Here is a 17,520-nt window from a genome sequence, read left to right on the forward strand (position 1 = left end):
ATTTCAGCTCATCTCCTCCAACAGACTGCCCTGTCACCCCATACTATCACTTATTTTCTATCTCTCCCTACTGCCTACAAACATGCCCATGTTTCCTCCATCCTAAAAAAAAAATTACCTTCACTTGATCCTGCCACACCCCATATATGTGTGCATGCATATATATGTATGTATATATGTATGTGTATGTATATATACACATACATATATTTTTATACATAAAATCTGCCCTTTGTAGCTAAACCATTCAAAAAAGTTGTCTATCCTAAGTACCTCCACACTCTTTTCCCTCTTTTCTAACCTCTTACAATTTAGCTTTCTGCCTTCTCATTCCACCTAAATTGTTCTCTCCAATACTACCAATGATCTTAATTACCAAATTCAATAGCCTTTTCTCAATCTTCATTCTCCTTGACCTCAATGGTAGCCTTTGATATTGCAGATCACCCTTTCTTACTTAATACTCTCTTCCTTTTTTGGTTTTCAGGACACCTCTCTGTCCTGATTCTCTCCCTACTATGGGACTGTCTCCTTCTCTGGATCCTCCTCCATATCCACCCTCTAACTCTAGGTGTGCTTCAGGGCTCTGTTCTATATCCTCTTCTCTTCTCACTCAATACTAATTCACTTGGTGATCTCATCAGCTCTCAAAGATTTAATAATCATCTCTCTGCTGATGATTCTCAAATCTCTCTCTCCTGCCCCAAGCTCTCTGCTGACCTCCAATCTCCCATGTCCAATTGCCTTTCAGACACTTCTAACAGCATACATCTTAAACAAAACAGGTCCAAAACAGAACTCATAATCTTTCCCTCTAAACCCTCCTCACCCTTTCCCTGTTACAGCAGAGGGCAATACTGTCCTCTCAGTCTCTTAGGCTACAAACCTAGGAGTTCTCCTTGACTCCTCATTAATATCCCCCTCCCCCCCACATCCAGCCTTTAAAACATCTCTCCATCATTCTGAGCCATCTCCAGTCATTCTGATGAATATCTGACCACTGAAACCAGATGGCTCAGGAGGAGAAAGTGAGGCTGGTGACCTTGCACAGCTCTCCCTCACTCAAATAAAAGTCAACGGCAAGTCATGTCATCATCTTGATGTCATGGCCCTCTTCAAAAACGAAGGACAAACACAACCTGTGAGTAGGCCAAGCTGCCTGAATGGGGGCCCAGCCAGCTGGGTAACTCAGCTCATCCATTCCCTCTCCTTCTCTCCAAAGGAAGATAAATTTTGATTGTCAAAAGCTTCCCTGTTAACTTGGGGTTTGCTGGCTGGATTTTTTCCTTTCTTCTTTCCTTCTTTCCTTCCTTCCTTCCTTCTTTCCTTCCTTCCTTCCTTCCTTCCTTCCTTCCTTCCTTCCTTCCTTCCTTCCTTCCTTCCTTCCTTCCTTCCTTCCTTCCTTCCTTCCTTCCTTCCTTTCTGTCGTTAAAGACCAAACTTTAATCACATTTCATTCTGGAGCTCTTAGATTGGACACGGCTATATTTTGGGCCCTCCAGTCTCAGAGTGAATGTGAATGGTAACGTTTCTTTTGGCTAGCAACCCTGAGGGTCTTTCCCTCCCAGTTTGATTTTTTTTTTAATTAAAGGGACCATCCTGTGACTCATTTCTCAAAGAGGCCTATTCACTGAATGGGTGTTACCAAACTCAAAGTGAAACCCTGAAAAGACCTTAGCCTAAAAGGGTCAGGGTCTCCCATTACATCCTGGGCTATCTTCAATCCTCCCAACGAATATCTGGCCACTGGACCCAGATGGCTCTGGAAGAGAAAGTGATGCTGGTGACCTTGCACAGCCCTCCAACACTCAAATCAAAGTCAACTGCAAGTCATGTCATCATCTCCCTGATGTCATGGTCCTCTTGAGAACAAAGGAGAAACAGAACAACCAATAAGTTTCCTTTTCTCTTGTCACTGACACCACTCCTGCAGATCCTCATCACCTCAGCAGTGGAGTATTGCAACAGCCTTCTGGTAGGTCTGCCTGCCTCAGGTTTCACCCCATTCCAATCATCAGCCACTGCACAGCGGATTTGACCATGTCATCCCCTACACAATAAACTCCAATGGCTCTCTATTACCTCTAGGACCAAATACAAATTTTCTACTTGGCATTCAGTTTTTTATAACCTAATCTCCTCTTACCTTTCCAGTCTTCTTTCATTGTACTCCCCAATACTTACTCCTCAGTCCAGTAACATTGGCATCCTGGTTGTTCTACAAACAAAACTCCATCTCTCAAATATTTCTCTTGGCATTCTTTCTGTCTGTCCCTTATGCCTGGAATACTCTCCCTCTTCAGTTCTGCCTACTGAGTTCCCTAGTTCCTATGAAGTCCCAACTAAAATCCCATTTTTCACAGGAAGCCTTTCCCAACCTCCCTTAATTCTAGTGCCCTCCCTCCCTTATTTCCTATTTATCTTTCATACAACTAACTTTGTACATAATTGTTTCCATGTTGTCTCTCTCATTAGATTATAAGCTCCTTGAGGACAGGGACTGGGGTAAGTTCAGTTTTGGAAAGGAGTCTACCTTCGAATACGGGGACTTCATGTTGGGTTTAAAATGTGTACTGGACATCGTGTTCAAGAGCTCTGAAAGCCAGTTGCAGACGATAAATCTATCGAGGTCAGCAGAGATCTCTTTTGCCTTTTTGTATTCTCAGCTCTCAGCACACTGCTGGGCACATAGTAAGTGTTTAATAAATGTTTACTCACTGATGACTGACTTGGGGTCAGAAGACCTGCTACTTAAGAACGCTGTATAACTTTGGGTAAGGCATTTTCCCCCTCTAGGTCTCAGTTTCTTCATCTGTAAAACGAGGGAGTTGTAGCGCTAAAGCTGTGCCAAGTGTAAGACACCTTTCTTCTCGACCTCCTCCTTAGCAACCCCCACTCCGCTCTCCAAATGCAGTCAACACCGTTTCCATCCACCCACGGCCACTCTGGCCTTCCAGGTCCTCCCAGAGGGAAGGCAGGGGCAGCTCCTTCATTAGGGAGGCTCAGCGCCGGGCCATGCGCGGAAGATGGAAAATAACCCCGCCCGTGCCCTGGCCGCCTCCCCGGGAGCCTGACGGAGCGCCAGGGTTCCCGAGGGGCTAGAGCGAGGAAGGAGGGCGGGCGGTAGCATCCGCCCCAGCCGCGCAGCAGCGGCCGGGGGAGGCGGAGCGTTGCACCTGGCGCCGGGTCCTCCTCGCCGAGCTCTGAAACGGGTCCAGCCGGTAGCGTGCGGCTGCCTGCCCGCTCGGGGAGGAGGAAGAGGAGGAGGAGAAAGGGGGAGGTCGCGGCCGGGGCTGGGTGAGCTCTGCGCTCGCTCGCTGCCTCCACCGCCTCTCGGAGCGCCCACTCCCGCCTGCCAGCATCCCTGCCTCCCGCTGCCACCTCCCCCCTCCCCCAGGAAGAGACGGCAGAGAGGCCGGGACCCAGAAATGGTGCTAGCTGCCCCGACGGCCCCCGCCGCTCCTCCGCCCCTCCCGGCTTCCTGCAGCGGCTCCGCACCTGCCGACAGCGGCCGCCGCCCTGGGGAAGGAGCTCCGAGCGCTTCCCAGAGCTAAGAGCCGCCGCTTCCCTGCAGGTGAGTGAGCCCGGGCTCGGGGGCGGCAGCCCATCAGTCCAGGGCCACTGATGGGAGAGGAGCGCTCACCGCAGCTGAACGTCGGTACTCTGGATTGCCATCCCCGGCTCATCCTCTGGCCCCCAGCTACGCCCGCCTGCCCAAGCCCAGGAGCCGGGGGCGTCCGGGGTGCCCACCACTCCACCTCACCACCTCTTCCCTAGAGCGAATCGGCCGGCCCCCCGACCCGTTCCAAGGGGAGTGGACGTGGTACGAGGGGGGTGAAGACTGTGCCAGTATCCTTGGGGGAGGAGGAATGGTTTGCTGGGGGCCCTCCAGGGAGGTTAGTCATTCTCAGGCATCTCGTGTGCGTATCTTCTGTCTCCGTCACCCTCGCCCTCGCTGTCTCTCTAGCTTGCTCACTTCCCCCCCTTCCCCCTATTCCGTGGTTCTTTGGAGGTGGGTTTGTTGTTTGTTTTTGTGTGCCTTGGCAAGGCTGCCAACCCTACCCAGAGAGGCGCAGGGCAGGACTTCCGCAAACGTAACCTGAGCTTTGAGAAAACAAAGGGGCTGCGGAGTCAGTCTCCAGTTTTTTCTCCTGCTGTTTAGGCGGCTGTTGTTTCTGGGGAGGAGAGAGACGAATGTCCTTAGCCTCTTCTTTTCAGAAGGTCCCTCCCTCACTTCTGGTAACAAATATCCCGCAGGAGAGTTAGGTACGGACGTTCTCCGTAGGACAGAGACAGGAACCTCTTTCTATCTTCCCACCAGACAGGCACAATGACTAAGATATGCCCACTTCCATTCTGGAGGGAGAAATTGACATCTCATTTGTCACTCGCTACATAGTCGCACGCAAAGAATTATTCCCGACATTCTCCAAGAGGAACTTTCCATATTCAGTGCAGGCAGCAGACTAGAAAACCTGGGCCAGCCTGACGATACAAAACAGTGCTCCGAGGTAGATGGAATCCCCCGAAGCATCCGTGCAGTAAGAAGCAACCGAAATGAACTAATCAATCAATAAGCATTTATTTAACGATTGCTCTGTGTTGGGAACAAAGAAAAAAGGTGACAGCTTGTGCTCTCAGAGAGCCTACTGTCTAAAAAGGTAGGGGAGAATATGGGCGATAACATATGCTCCAATACGTACAACTATCTAGGCACAGAACAAATACAAAATAAATTCCAAAGCAGTTTTGGGAGGGAGTCGAAGTCTCCATAGAGAATGTGGAATTTGAGCTGAGCCTGGAAGGAAGTAAGGGATTCTACAAGTTGGAAGGGAGGATGGCAGTATATTTCAGGCATTGGGATCGGCCAGTGCAACGGTACTGAGATGGAGTGTACTTTGTGAAGGAGCAGTAAGAAGGTGAACCATAAAGTACAGAAAGGAAATAATGTAGAGCAAGTGGGTGGGAGGGAGATCTAAGCTCTACAGATTTGTTTGGCGTGCCTTCTCCCACCAGGCCTAGTCTCTGGAACAAAGGTGAACAATTCACCCATAAATTTGGAACATGGAAGAATTCCTTATTTGCTTTTATAAAAATTATCGAGCATCTTTTTTCTTATAGATACTATTTATGATGGGTGATAGGCAGAATTTGAGTCGGTGTGGTCTTTCTCTTTAGTCTGTTGCAGTAGAAATGAATGCTGGACCTGGAATAATTAAGAGCCCTTGGTTCTCATCTTGTATTTCTGATTGTAATTAGCTACGTGGCCTTAGGGAAGTCACTTAACTACCTCAGATCTCAGTTTCCTCAAATTGAAGGGATTCATTAAATTGTAGTCTTTGAAGAGTTAGAATGAGCCATCTGGAGCATATATAATAAAATGACCATTTTAAAGATGAAGATTTTGAGGCCTAGAAAGACATTCTGTGACTTGCCCTTGGCAGCTGAGGTAGTAACTTGTAGGATGGATGTTGGAACCCAGGTTTTTTGTTGACAAATCGGGGTTCTCTATGATGCCTCTTACAAGAAGACCTCAGAGACCCCTTTAAGCTCCAAGTCTGTAGGATTCTGCTGTGAAAATATGACAGCAGTGATGCAAATGAACATAAAGAGGATATACATACAGTTGAATAATAAACTGACCAGCCAGATGCAGGATAAATATTTATGTGACAGGATTGTCTATTCTTATAGTGTGAAACTATTCTTATAGTACATTTATATGCCAAGGGAGAATGATGTCTAGCCAGCTACATATCAACATACACACCATCAATCTTATCTTTATCTAGGGCATCCTTAACATTTATGAGCTTAGGATGCTGGCCACTGGTTGAGATCAGAACATTTTAAGTCAGAAAGTGGCTTGTGTTTATCCATAGGTATTAAAATAACATAAGGAAGAAGAGGAGCATCACTAATGAATGAGATGTAGGAAGCATTGGGAGAATAGGAGGGGGAAAGTTCATATTTCTATGATGTAGTTAGACCATTGAATATATTTTCAACGTATTTTCATTTTCAACAATAATTTCAACAATTGTTTTTTCTCAAATAGTTCCTGTGTGTAAGCTGAGGTATTTACTACACAGTAGTACTTACTACACAGTAAGTGTAGTAAGACAAGAAGGTGAATTCAAAGACAAACACCAACAGGGCATAGGTTTGTTTATTAAGAGGCTGATTATCTAGTTTCTTTACTGTGCTCTGTCTCTGCTTCCTGTCTCTTTCCACTTAACAGATGTTAACTTCAGTGTGCATGTGTTAGTTAATGTTATCTGTGTGTTCTCTTCACTTATTCATACCTCCTTCATATTTGTCTATTTGTTCCCATTGCTTGTTCAAATACGGTAAAGCTCAGAGGAAGCCTACGCTTTGCGTATAGCTTTGTTTTTACATAACCTTTTATGTTTCTAGGTTACATCAGAGGCAACATGGTGTCATGACTTGAGGGCTGATCATGGAGTCAGGAAGCCCTGTATTCAATTTCTCCTCTCATTCCTTCTAGCTGAATGTCCAAGGGCAAATCACTTAACCTCTTATTCCCCCTCAGGTAACTCTTAGACTATAAGTAACCTAGGAGTTGTTGATCTATATCAGTGGAAGGAGTTTCTCTAGTGGGAGTTCCTTGAACAGATGAAATTACATACATTCAAGATAGATTACAGTTCTTGTTACTAAATGTATACTGTATATAATATATTTGTGCATTTATGTACAGTCAAATTACATGGCATATTGAAACTGTTAGTGGGCTGATTCAGGTTTTACTTTTTTTCCTCTTTTTCTAGTAGAAGTACCAAGATACAGTGAAGTTGCTATCAACCTTCATTCAGAGCCTAAAAAGTGTAAAAGCATATAAGTTTAATAATAAGTTTAGTTTGGTGTGTGTGTGTACAAGTTGGCAGCTTGATCTATTTCCATGAATTCACTTTATATCAAACTCAGCATTTTTCACTTATCTGTTTCCCTGTTGATCTTGAGTCAAGGATCATGAGTTCAACGATTTATGGTACTTAATCCAGAATATCATTAGGGTAGAAAATAGTAAATCTAGGTGGGGCAGAAACCAAAGAGATTAGAAGAGATTCTCAGAATTGCAGATACTAAGAAGAAAAAAATATTTGACATTCTTAGGAGGCAGTATGACATAATGAGTAGAATGTTGGATGTGAAGTTAGTAATATCTGAGTTCAAATCCTTCTTGGACACTGTGTGGCCCTGGGCAAGTCACTTAGTCTCTTTGCGCCTCAGTTTCCTCATCAGTAAAAGGAAGACAATAATACTTACAGTTCCTATCCAGCAGAGTTTTGGGGAGGACTAAATGAGATACTGTCTGTAAAGCTCTTTTGCAAATTTTAAAAGCACTGTATAAATGTCAGCTACTGTTCTTAGACACCTGGTTTTTACCTTTTCTGGTGGTTACTTGTAGCTTATGTTTTAGCAGTCTGACTCCCCTGTTTTCACCCAGGATGCTTTTCTGGTGTTTGATGTATAGACCTCAGTGCAGTATATATCAGCCCATAAAGAATTCCTTTGGGTGGAATGATGTCACTTGATGGTTTTTGTCCTCTGTAGTTGTCTTAGAGGGTGAAGTCACTCCTTGTAAAGGGGGGAAAGGTACCATGTTGCTTAAAAAAAATGGTCTCCAAAATCCCTTCCAGCTCTAAAGTTTATGATCTGATGTACTTTAGAGGATTTTGTAGGGGGGAAAGAACTTTGTAACAGAAATGAAATCAAAAGCCATGATCCTGAAGTAAAGGGAAGAGGAAGTATTCTGAAAGAGGACTTGGTCATGACTATCAAAAGGTGAAACTTTGTCCAGAAGAATTAGGAGTGGAAAAACACTGTTGAATTTTATTATTTTTTTTAAATTTTATTTATTTTCAGTGTTCTACAATCACTACCATATAACTTAGTAATCTTTTGCTTCAGTTGCTAATTTGTGTTACTGACATAACAGAGAAACAGCAAACTATGATGTTTACCTGGTGCATGTTATCCACAAGACCACAGTTATGTGCTTTATTATGTAAACTATATTAAGAGAAGATACTCTTAAAAGAGAAATCATAAAATCATAGTATTTTTATTTGATCTTATCATGAGGTAAATTAGCTTTTGTAGAAATTGAGGGGGAAGAACGTGTGTGTGTGTGTGTGTGTATGTGTATGTGTCTGTCTGTCTCCCCATGCTCATATACTTAGGCTTCTTTTAAGAATTATTCAAATTTAGCTGTGGCTGAACATTTTGAAAGCGATATTATTGTCACATTAATTTAAGGAAGACACATTCAAAAAACTTTAATCTACCATCTAGCATGTCATTCATGTAAAAGTTCTAATTGTATTTCAGGTTATGAAAGTAGGATTCAGGAAGCCCTGTTGCTAGGTAATTGCCCAATAAACTCTGAGAAATCGACATAGAATTCTATTTTTGACCAATTGAGTCATAGAAAACTTAAGATTCTCCTGGAAAAATTAATTTGCCATTACCCATAGCATACATTCTGTTTGGATTATGCATTAAAGAAAGTATTTTCAATCCAGCAGGACTAAAGAGAAGAAGATGCTTTTCATTGGTCAGGAGGTAGGAAAAGGAGAAACTCAATGACACAATTTCTGTGAGCTGAATCTAGGGAAGGGAGGAAAGGGAATAAGCATTTGTAAAGCACCTACTATGTGTCAGGCACTATGCTAAGTGCTTCTTTACAAATATTATCTCATTTGATCTTCATAACAACCCTGGAAGGTATTGCCATTTTTACAGTTGAGGAAACTGAGGCAGACAGAGCCAAAGTGACTTGTCTAGGACCACTAGTAAGCTATAAAATGTCTGAGGCTGGATTTGAACTCAGGTCTACCTGCTCCAGGCCCAATACTTTATACACTGCCCTACCAAGATGACTACTGTATTGCAGTTTGAGCAGTTTTGAGGAGTGTTGTTAGAATCTGACACCAAGGGTTGGTGGATCTAGGTTGAAGACAGAAAAAGCATTGTGTTTCTTAGTGACTCAAAGAACTATGATTAGTTTGGGAATATAAGAATAGGGAAAACCATGAAGTAGAACTGAAACAATGGACAAAAACAAAAATAGTTTTAAACAAGCCAAAAAAAGAGAAACCAATCTTGAAATTACATGCATGTGTTTAGTTTGAGACCCTCTGTGTAGTAGTTAAATAGCTCTTGCGCATTTATTCGGCAACAAAAATGAAAGTCTCTGACCTCAAAGGGCATATATTCTACAAAGTAGCTCCATGTCCTGTCCCAGATTTGTGATGTTGGGAATATCATTGTTCTTGGCTTCAATTTCCCCCTGCATAAAAATGGTCTCCAAAATCCCTTCCAGCTCTAAAGTCTATGATCTGATGTACTTTAGAGGATTTTGTAGGGGGGAAAGAACTTTGTAACAGAAGTGAAATCAAAAGCCATGATGCTGAAGTAAAGGGAAGAGGAAGTATTCTGAAAGAGGACTTGGTCATGACTATCAAAAGGTGAAACTTTGTCCAGAAGAATTAGGAGTGGAAAAACACCGTTGAATTTTATAATTTTTTTTAAATTTTATTTATTTTCAGTATTCTACAATCACTACCATATAACTTAGATTTTTTTCCCCTCCCTCCCTGAGACAGCATGCAATTTTTCTATAGGTTCTACACATACATTCTTGTTAAATACATTTTCACTATAGTCATGTTGTATAGAAGAATTAAAATGAATGGGAGAAATCATATAATAAACTGAAGTGTAATACAAAAGAAAATGATCTGCTACATTCTGCAATTGAATTCCATAGTTTTTTCTCTGGATATGGAAGGCATTTTGCCTTAAAAGACCATTGGAAATTTTTTTAAGTCCTTGCAGACTTTTAAGTTTACCTTTTAAGTCTATCAGAAAAAACTCTCGCACACTGTGGTTGTTACTGTGCACAAAGTTCTCCTGGTTCTGCTCCTTTCACTCAGCATCAGATCATATAAGTCTTTCCAGGCCTCTCTGAAGTCTTCCTGTTCATAATTTCTTATAGCACAATAGTATTCCATTACATTCATGTACCATAATTTATTCAGCCATTCCCCATTGATGGGCATCCGCTTGATTTCCAGTTTTTGGCCACCACAAAGAATTCAAATTTTACAATTAAGAGGTCATGAAATCCATAAACATTTGTTAAGCTCCTTATCAGGCACTGTTAATAAGCACTGGAGGTGCTAAAAGAGTTAAAAGACAGTCCCTGCCCTCAACGGCTAATTGAAGAGAGCATGTAAATAAATGTTTACAAAACAAGCTATATACAAAATAAATAGGAAATAATTAACATACGGAAGGCATTAGAATTAAGAAGGGCTGGGAAAGGCTTCCTGTGGAAGGTGGAATTTTAGATGGGACTTGAAACCAGGAAGGTCAGTAGTCCAAGTGGAGGAGGGAAAACATTCCCGACTTGAAGGATAGCCCGAGAGAACCCTTGTAGCTGAGAGATGGAGTGTCTTGATTGAGAAATAGTCAGGGGGCCAGTATCTCTGGACCAAAGAGCATGAGTTGAAAGGAGTAAGGTGTGAGAAGATTGGAAAGGTTGGAGGGGGCTAGGTTACGAAGGGCTTTAAATGCCAAACAGAGCATTTTGTATTTCATCTTGGAGGCGATTGGGAGCAATCAGAGTTTACTGAGTAGAGGGATGACATGTTTGGACCTTCCTCTTAGGAAAATCACTTTGATACTTGAATGGGGGCTTGATTGGAGTGGGAAGAGACTTGAGGCAGGCAACCCCACCCACCAGCAGACTATTGCAATAATCCAGGTGTGAGGTGTGAGGAGGGGCTTGTGCTAGAGTGGTAGTAGTGTCAGAAGAGAGAAGAGCTCCCAAGAGATGTTGCAGAAGTGAAACTGTGACAGGCCTTGACACAAGATTGGGTGGAGTGGGGGTTGGGGACAGGGTGAGAGATAATGAGGAATCCAGGATCACCCCTAGGTTGTGAGTCTGATAAACTGGGATGATATTGATGCCCTCTATTATAAGAGGGTAAGTAGGAGGTAGGGAGAGTTTAGGGGGAAAGATAACAAGTATTGTTTTGGACATGCTGCGTTTAAGATGTCTACTGAACATCTAATTCAAAATGTCTGAAAGGCAGTTGGAGATATGAGATTGAAGATCAGCAGAGAGTTTGAGGCAGGATAGGTGAATAAGATCATCATAAGTATTAAATCTATGGGAGCTGATGAGATCCAAAGTGATATAGTATAGAGGGAGAAGTAGAAAAAAATATGAAACATTTCATGACTTTGCATGTCATCCAGTGGTTCAGAGTAACCTTGAACAGGAAAGTCTCATTTGAGCGGCTGCTTCAGAAGCCAGGTAGCCAGGGACTGAGTAGTGAGTAGATGCTGAAGAAGTAGAGCCTAAAAGTACACAGTTATTTCTAAGATTTTGGCAAGGAAGGGAAGAAGACATGTAGAATAGCTTTGAGGAATGTCAGGGTCAAATAAAGGTTTTTAAAGGATGGGGTAGACCTGACCATATTCCCAGGAAGTAGATGAGTTGAGTTGGAGGGAGAGAGAAGACTGTCAGGGATTTAAAGAAAAAAAGAGCATGATCAGTAGCTGAGGGCAATGGGATGGACGCAGGGAAGACTCAAGAAAGGAAAACATTTTGTAGTGCAGCCAACTGTGTGTTTATTTGAGGTTGGGTAGCATGACTGTGTAGAGGACCCAGTTGTCTTGATGGTGTGTCTTTTGTTAGCATTCAGTGGCTCAGTGATATGTCCAGGAGATGAATGCTTTCATGTGCGTTGTTGGCTGTCCCATTTAAAAAGCATTTTCTGTAAAAGTATGTTTCAATAATAAACATGCCAGCATGAAGTTCATCTCCCCTTCTTTTGCATTCCCATTCCCAATCATTTGCTAAGTCTCATTGAAAGCCACATGATTGTCCTTTAAACAGGAAAAAAAAGCCCCAACTTCCATAGCATATATTTTTAAATGACCCTTCCATGATAATAGCATTTTTTTCTACTAGTGGTATATAAATTATACGTTTAAGTTTTTAACCTGGAGGAACAGCTCTGTTATCAAAGTAGAGGGCATGTGGTGCTGCTTTAGTTGGTTCATTATCATTCCCGCCTCACTGAATAAAAAATAAATCTAATTTCAGGGTATGATGCATTACACATATAATAAATTTACACATTGCTGTTTGAGAATATAATGCTTTCAAGGGAATAGTCTGAAGCCAACAAATTAATAGAAACACATTGAAAGTAGTCAGATGTGTCAATAGAAAATTTAAATAAATTTAAAATGATAGATTCTCATTTACTAACACTCAAAAAGCATTAGATTTGAGAAATCAAATCCTAGACATTTTGACTAGAATTTTCTTTTCTTTACATTTTCGTTTTTCCCCAACTATTAGTAGTTTCTGAAATTTTGACCAGTTGACATAGTCAACAAGGCATTATTGAGGTGTGTGTGTGTTTCTAGGTGTTATTGAGCAGCAGTAGGTACTCTACTACCAAGATTGTGGCCCGATATAGGATTGGAGTATGAGGAAAGCCTTTTTTCCCCTTTCAAATTGCCTTGTGTTGAAACTTGAAATGTATTTTCCTCCATGTACAATGTTATAAGTAGTGGCAATATAGTTTACACCAGTTCCAACGTTAACTTACCATTTTAAAATGTGAATTACCTATAAATACATGCATTTATTTGAATTTCATTGTTGTGGTTAGTTGTGTGGTATGAGATAAATAGGTTTGGGTTCTATTTTCATTAAGCATGTGTAATTTCACTTTAAAATATACTATGACTTGTATGCTTATTAATTTATTTTAAGCATTTTCATTGTCCTATCCTTGAAAATATATTCCTATTGTTGTAAAAGGCAGAACTCAGAAGACAGGAATCAAAACTTCATATTCGAGGTTGCTGTAATAAGAATTTGATTATTTGATGTTCACTAGCCACCTGGCTTATGTTAGAGGCAGGATGTTCTTTGATTTTTCACAAGCCATAGCTTTCTGGCACACACAATCACAATCCAAAGACTGACAAATTAGAATTTAGCTCTGCGGTGTGGATAAAAGGTCCTAGTTATAAAATTGTCTTTGATATTTATACTGTGTTTATTAAGACACAAGAGTGGTTGAAATCAGGTTACTTTTTTTTGTTTCTGTAGCCATATATAGGTTTGAAGGCTTCTCTTTCGTCTCCATCTCTCCTTCTTACCCCAACCTTTAGTAGAAAGAAAACAATTCCTTCTCCTGTAGTTCCCGTCCCTTTAATAAATTGAAGCAGAAAGTATATAATACAGGATTTAGGCTCTTAATATTTTAGATTTATTGTTTTACCAGTATGACTTTTTCACTATAGATTCTGGAGGACTCACAGTACTCTTATAACTATTTAAAATAATTAGCTGTTTTTGCCTTAGATCTACTTAATTATCATTCAGGACTTTCAACTGACTATGCTCTGTCAGGAGATAAGTGGGTTTTATCAGGCTCATAAGTTCATGAACATCCACAATAAGATGAATATCTAAAAGACAACTTTGATTAAATCCTTTGATGTACTACCATAAAAGAGAATAGGAGGTCGTGTTTGAGTTTTAAACTATATTAGAGCATTCCCAAAGTTCAGAATTGTTAAAAGATTCCTAGTATTGCTGAGTTGGATAGAATTCTTTTGGCTAGCATCATGAATAATCAGGGATGCATAGGACCACCACTTGAAAGAAATATTTTAGCTGAGGGGAGATTCATCTCCTTTGAAATAACATATTTAATAAAATACAACGTGCATTGTACTGCCCATTTTTATGCTACTAATGCTCACTGGCCTCAGAATATAATATCATTATCAACAAACTTTTTTTAATTGAAATTACTTTTAATTAATAAAGATTCATTTTCTTCCCCTTCCACCTCCCCTTCATGCACAGTCAAGCAAAATAAATCCCCACATTAGCCATTTCAAAAATATGTATCTGTTCTCCGTCTTGAGCCCATCACTTCTCAGTCAGTGCCCATACTTGACCATTGGTCCTCTGAAATCATGATTGGTTGTTGCTTTGATTAAGGTTCTTAAGCTGTTCAAAGTTGTTAACAAACACTTATTGAGAGATGATGTACTGCAGTGCACCTCAGAAGATATTCCAGAACTCGTATGGAACTTAAACTTACAAACACATGGGTATGTTTGATTCTCCTGACCTATGAGTTGTCCATATATCATGGCAAAGAATTACACTGTGCCATTTGCAAAATGAAATTTGAGGAAAACTTGGCTACTGAGTGCAGTTGCTATGTTAGAGTTTTAAGTTCAGACATCATCCCTGCCTTCAACGAGCTTAAGATCTAGTTTGAGAAACAAGGACACACATGTGAAAAGATAGATAAAAGTATAAAATGACAAATACATGCTAAGGAATTCACATGAGAAAATGACCTTACCAGGTGTGGGAAGGGCATATTAAAACTGTGTTTTGGAATGCTGATTATTTCTGAGTCAGTGTACAAGATTACGTTCGGTGTAATTGATTCTAAAATGATACCTTTACATGAATATTAACATAATTAATGTCTTCCAGTCTTGTAGGAAAAAAACCCAAATATCAGAAGTTAATTTCTTGGTATGATAACACTTATTGACACCTTTGATACATTTTGTTTTGCTTTATTGATTTTTCAATTTACACCCCAGACTTAAAAATTTTGCCTTTTGCTCCTCAGTATGAAATGTCCATTTCGGTAAAACTATCTTCTTCTCTGTCCTCTGAACCTATCATATTGTTTTGAACTGTTAGTGTTCATGGACTTCTTATGCTGTGTGCCTTTTCTGGAAACTTGCTGTTCCTCTCCAGTTATCCATATCCTACCCTTCCTTTAGAATCCTGTCTCCTCTAGCTCCTGATCATCATCTCCTTCACTGAATTCCTATAACCCTCCTCATCTGTACTTCTTTTATTGGCACTTAATTCTATATTATTTTGAATTGTTGCTTGTTTCACAAATATTCACATAAATATACACAGATGCATCTTTATGTCTTGTCATCTAATTTTTCTTTTGCACACCCTTTAATGGCTGTCTAGCTAAATGCTGTGTACTTCTTAGACTCTTAATAGTTAATGAATGAATATATTCCTAAGAAAATTCACTATTTTATCTTCTCTTTCCTTTAGAAATCTAGTTTCTGTCTAACTGAAATTGCATTTAGTCACTCATGAACCGTTGGGCAGCAAGGTAGCATGGTGGGTAGAGCACCAGATCTAGAGTCAGGAAGCCTGGAGTTCAAATGTAGCCTTAGACACTTACTAGATGTGTGATTCTAGGCAAGTCATTTAACCCCATTTGCCTCAGTTTCCTCATCTGTAAAACCAGCTGGAGAAGGAAATGGCAAACCACTCCAGTATCTTTGCCAAGAAAACACCAAATGGAGTCATGAAGAGTCAGACACAACTGAAACTAATAAACAGCAACCACAGAGCTTTGAATTCCTGATTACCCAGTCCAGTGTTCTGTTGTCATTCCAAATCATTCATGAACTAACTTTTGATTCTGTAGATTAGCCTTTCTCCTTGATGTACTTTCCTTGGTTTCCAGGACCTATATCCATATGGTTCTTTTACCTACCTAATTTCTTTCTATCTCCTTTTCAAGATTTACCCCCTTTCTTACTGTCATCTTAATATAACAATTTTGCAAGGCTTTATTCCTAGCTGTTTTTTTTTTTAATATACCCTGTCTTATTCAGTGACATGGCTTCAATCATCATTGCTTTGTGAATGAATCTGAAGGCTATATTATCTATATAATATATAGGCTATATTTTATATATATGTGTGTGTATATATGTGTGTATGTGTGTATATATATATACATATATATGCATATATATGTATATATATATATATATACACACACACACATAAAATTGTCATCCCTGACTGCTCTTCTAGTCACCAGACTCTCATTTCCAACTACCTGTTGGACATTATCTAGCTATATGTTGAAGTGATACTGCAATCTCAAGATGTTTAAAACCAAACTCATCTTTTTTCCTTAAATCTGCTCCTCCTACTTCACTATCTTTGTCAATGGCAAAATCATTCACGGTGTTGTAATCTTGGTCTTTATTGGTATCTAGCTTCTGCTGCATTCCTAATGTCCGGTTATGCCCTATCAAGTCTATGTAATATCTCTTGAATCCATCCCCTCCTTCCTGTTCCCATTCCTCTCTTTCCTAATTCAGATCCTTTTTACCTTGTTTACATTTAATGCAATAGCCTCTGATAATGGACTTTATATCTTCTAGGTTCCCTTCGTTACCTATAGGACTTCCTAATGTCAAAATAGATCTGATCACACCATCCTCCATTCAAAACCTTTAGTGTCTCATCAATATTTGTCAAAGTCCATATTTCTCAGTAGTTATTCAAGGTTCCTCCACAATCTAGCTCTAGCCTTCTTTTCTCTTCACACACTCTGATTTCAGCCAGTCTTTATCCCCTGAACACACCCTATACATCTCTTGTCTTTTTTTATTACTCAGATTGTTGCTTATGAGTGAAATCTGCCTCCTGTCCTCTTTCTTATCCTCATTCCACCTCAACAATTCTGGAGCTGCTTAGGCACAACTCAAATGGTTATCTCTTTGATGACATCTTTCCTTGATAATTTTAACTGAAAGTGACTTCTCCACAATCTGGCTCTTAATACTCCACTTATACCCTTATTCTGTTCCAATTTATATTTTATTTTCTTATATACATGGCTCATCATCCCTACTAGATTCTAAATTCTTCAAGAATGGGAACTTGTAACATTTATCAGCATAGCTCTATCACTGCTTAGCAAAGTATAGTGCATAGTGATCACTTTAATAGATGTTTGGCATTGGGAACTCTAAATTTCTACTCCTATATTATAACACATTCTCTCCCTTTTTTTTTTATAGTAAGGCACCATGAACAGCTGTCTTTCACTTTTTCATACTAAAGAAGGCTAGACAGAGCATAGATCTTTTAAATATGTGAGTAACATAACTACTGTATTCATTTAATGTAATTTTGAATTAACCAGTCAATCTGAGCAGTGATTTAATGTTATATACCTAGAAGTGTCATATGTGTATGCTTTCAGATCCCTTCTCCCATCATGTTCATAGTTTCTTCTGACATTTTTGAAAAGCCAGAGATTTGGGAAAAATGATCAGAATGTCTATATGGATGAAACTAGACATATTTTCCTAATTAGGTATAAGTATTATGTTATATTTAAGAAATGCACACTTAGGAAAATTGGTAGAATCAGTGGTTGTTCCTTCAGCTTCATAGGGTTTTTCCAGCTTGTGAACTTTGCCTAATACCTGAAACATTCACTTAGCGTAAGCACTCAGAGTTCCATTGAGTCATTGAGAAGGTTAATTTAAATGGGTATTAATTATGTGGTATATTTTAATAGATGTGTTGATATGAGATGTTGGCCTTCCTAATACCTTGAAGTGAATCAAAGACATAGATTAAAG

At 40.1% G+C, this 17,520-nt stretch overlaps 1 protein-coding gene across 2 annotated transcripts in view; it reads left to right on the forward strand.

Annotated features, from left to right (window-relative positions):
* The first annotated feature begins 3,434 nt into the window (after window positions 1-3,434).
* The window catches only part of MFSD6 (major facilitator superfamily domain containing 6), a 94,478-nt gene continuing 80,392 nt past the window's right edge, over window positions 3,435-17,520 (forward strand). Inside the window, exon 1 of one of the 2 annotated variants that reach the window (XM_072612683.1) lies at window positions 3,435-3,574. The gene's annotated coding sequence lies outside the window, so the exon portion shown is untranslated. The remainder of the gene's footprint in view (window positions 3,575-17,520) is intronic. The other variant, XM_072612684.1, reaches the window with a different exon arrangement.

This window comes from Notamacropus eugenii, chromosome 5, assembly GCF_028372415.1.
Source record: "Notamacropus eugenii isolate mMacEug1 chromosome 5, mMacEug1.pri_v2, whole genome shotgun sequence".
Lineage (NCBI taxonomy): Eukaryota > Metazoa > Chordata > Mammalia > Diprotodontia > Macropodidae > Notamacropus > Notamacropus eugenii.